At 44.0% G+C, this 3,781-nt stretch overlaps 1 non-coding gene across 1 annotated transcript; it reads right to left on the reverse strand.

Annotated features, from left to right (window-relative positions):
- Nucleotides 1-498: 498 nt before the first annotated feature.
- Nucleotides 499-575, reverse strand: O0I10_013194. Its single transcript has one exon. It is a non-coding gene; the product is annotated as a tRNA-Pro (tRNA).
- Nucleotides 576-3,781: the final 3,206 nt, after the last annotated feature.

Raw genomic sequence — 3,781 nt, forward strand, 5'->3', positions numbered from 1 at the left:
CTCATCCTCTCTGATTCGACACACTGTTATGATGCAAATAGTAATATAAAGACTCACCAACATGCATGCAATAACAAACACACCAGCAAATTGATGACTAGAATCCATAATAACCCGCCTTCGTAATACCTCCGTTAAAAAGTACTGGGTAGAGGTGGCATATAGTACACATCATCCGTGAGCACGACGACGGTGTCGTATATACCGATATAGATAGTTGGAGGATGACAAAAAAATAAGTGATAAGGGATATGCAGGCCTTTAAATGCATTTGAACTCGACAACAATCTAAAGGCTTTTCGATTCAGGGCATACCCTGATCGCATAGTATATGAATGTCTACTACCCTTTTTGTCGTTCGGCTGTATGGCAATAAAGATACGCAAAACAAGAAACAACGAGACGACCAGCACCAAAATCACGTGACCCAGAAAACAAAAAACTCAAAAAAGAACATCCCTATCCACCTTTGTGGATCATCTAATCATTTCAAGTGTTTGAAGGGGCTAACCGGGAGTCGAACCCGGGACCTCTCGCACCCTAAGCGAGAATCATACCACTAGACCATCAGCCCCTGGTTGATTATTCGCATATCGAGTTACATCTTGTTTCATATACGTTCCCAAAATGGAAGGTAATACAATGTAAAAAGCGAATGGTAACCATGGCAAGATGCATATCATCATGCAGCGGAATGTCTACAGATTGCAAATATCAAATCGTGGAAGTATTAGGGAAGGTCAATCAGGAGTAATGGGCGCATAAAGACGTTTCAACATTGAGATCCAGCAATTTGCCCTCAAAGATTTCGAGCTCAGAATTGAAAAAGGTCATGTTCCCCCACGCCGCCTGCCCTTTGATCTTTATCTTTTTTGCATCCAGCTAATGATGATACCCTCTTCACTTTACAACACGTTAAAGCTGCAACTACATTTACAGCAGCCCGACCCATATACACCAAACCACCAATACACGACAACCCGTACAGCAAACAGATGTTGCCAATGGCAACTGCATCGCAACCACGATGCTCTCAAGGAAACCGACATGTTAGCGGTGAGAGTTATTCATGCGTGATAACGTGTTTATTTAGCAAGTGTGTAAGCAGATACAAAAGTAGCAAGAGCATTGAATAATAAAAGCAAAGGAAACTTGGTTCATGTTGCTTCTTGAAAGTAGTATAGATCACAAAACGGCATTGTTGTCACCCATAAAAGACCTCTCTTTATTTTCGTTCAAGCCAATGTCTACCCTATTATGTCGCTCCTTGCATAACCAAACACAGGGTCATCGTCTCCTTGTATGGGTCGAATCGAATTGATGTAAGCTGCTGCAAATTTGAAGGCATCCAGCATGTTGTATTTCACGTATGATCCATTTCATTCAATAGTGCCAAGAGTACAGATGTCGTGTGGGTGGTGAGACACAATGGATGAACTGTGTAGATATTGTTGGGATGAATCTCGATATCGGCTACTGCGAGACCATTGTTGTCCATTGCTTGTGGTTTCATTGTTGCTTTCCATCATTCAATCAAGTACTCAGAACGGCTGCCGTGCCGGGCCTGATGCTCATGATTGATCTCAACATTTTTGTTCTCTTGAAATGATCCATATCCATTGACAATCGTCACGTATCCAAAGCGCCATGTACGATCCTCATGTATTCCTTTGCCACAGCCACCAACCTTGTCGATTTGAATCATGTGCCGCGAGCCTTCAAGTGGAATGTTGAGTGTCGAAGCGGCCCCCCCCCCATTTGCCATCATCTGATAACGTAGCATCATCCGCAATGAGTCTCGGCATGTCGTACAGTTTCACTACACACCTTGGCGATTTCAATCAGAATCCGTTTATAGCGCAACATAACCCAACATCAAGAGCGAATAAACATTGCAGCATCGAAATTGCAAATATATCTTGCTGATAGTTGATTGCATGTGGTGCTGTCCACTGTGTCCAAACATCGCCTTGCGTAATAGCGAGATAGTGGGTCAAGGTTGAAAGGCGTGTAGCTCGTGTAGATAAGTGAATGTGCTGTTACAAAGCAATCCCTGGTTGCATTTAACTTGAGCACGTGTATCATCCGTAGTTGTAAAATCCTTTGGCCAAATAGATGAACCGCCAACATATACAATCCTCATCCGCATGTACGTGACATGATCCATCCCCCCTGCTGGCGATGTGAAAAGTAAGCACCGTAGGATTCAATCTTGACGACATCCATCCATAAATCCCACACGACAGGCAAGGAAAGCATAGGCCGCAGAATGATGGAGCCGTACGAGCAGAGAATGCATATTCAAGTCCAAACGGCACCGTGAGTCGCACCCATTTTCGCTAACACAACAGGGCCGTTTCCTCCAGACGGTACACCACATTGGCTTCCTTGATGTGCTGCAGTGATAGAAGTAAAAAGGTTGCCAGCTATTTCTTTTCGTAAGTTCACTTGAATCCAACCAATCCCAGAATGATCCCTTTACCTTCAAGTATCTTTCGATACCATCATTGGTGCTACAGATAACCTTGTATCCATGCCATCCATATTGTGCTGCTGCTGTTTCCTTGTAAGACTCATCAATCAGCAAGTCTTGCGTTGTAGATCCAATACCATGCGTACCATTTTGACCCAACGTAGTATAGCATTCATGCTTTGAGATCAGTGTATGTTGTTGCCGCCATAGGTGCCATAATACAATGTAAGACAACAAGGATAGCATTCGCTTCTCGTGTAGACATACCCAAAGTAACAACGTGTTGGAACATCTACACCTCCTTGATGACAACCATGGAAAGAATATACACACGACACACGACGCCCCCTTGGATCTCGTATAAACGCGAGAATAGCAAACTACACGTGAACTTTAGAACCACAATGCCCAACTTGGATAATAAAGCAATGCAGCGATGGAACGTACATGTTGTATTACAGTGGGAGCTTGAGTCATGGGTAGATCGCGCGCGTACTTGTTGTTGAATGTTTGCAACTGGAAAGTGTCGTCATTGACCACCTGTTCGCCCAATTGGTGCTGTCCATTGAAAGGAATGCCAGCTGTTAATGTGTTGTAGTTTGTCAATGGAGACAAGCTTACCTTGCTTTGTGAAGTGGGTGCGAAGAAGAAGAAGGGGCTCGTTGTTGCTCCTACCACTTCCCAATTTGTGCAGCACACGCCACCCCGCTTGCTACAGTTACTGTTGTAAATATGTACCTCAACAATATCCTATACACTTGGGTCAATAATAGCCACAATCGCTCGATCTTGTAATTAAGCTATACATCATTTTACTTTGGCGGGATTGGCGTCTATCAGGTCCGTGCACATCAATGCAGATCGACTCCTGGATTGTGCAACCAACCCATGACTCCCCTACCAAACATACAAAATGTTCATTGTCATTGTCATTGTTATTGTCATGATGAATAGCTTTTTCATGTTTGGATGCTGTTTACGTACTTCCTAAAGGCAATCATCATTCACTTATGAAGCAACCTGTCAATGACGCATATGTGTAACCACCACGTGCCATTTCACTGAGCTCTCCATCTTTCCGTTCATGCCGCCGACACCATCCACCAGGAGAAAGCAACTCCATCACGCTTACGGCATAGGTAAAACATAAAGGTGCCTGTATCTCTAGACTTTACAATCAAACGTGGGGTTTTTATTAGAGCAATGTGCTCGGCTTGGCCAACTGCACCTTGGGTGCAAGTTTCACGTTCATCGTGGCCAATCCCAGTTGTATCTCGTTCCTAACACAACCCCCGTTGGTTCCGCTTC

This window comes from Lichtheimia ornata (assembly GCF_029851405.1).
Source record: "Lichtheimia ornata isolate CBS 291.66 chromosome Unknown scaffold00306, whole genome shotgun sequence".
Classification (NCBI taxonomy): Eukaryota; Fungi; Mucoromycota; class Mucoromycetes; order Mucorales; family Lichtheimiaceae; genus Lichtheimia; species Lichtheimia ornata.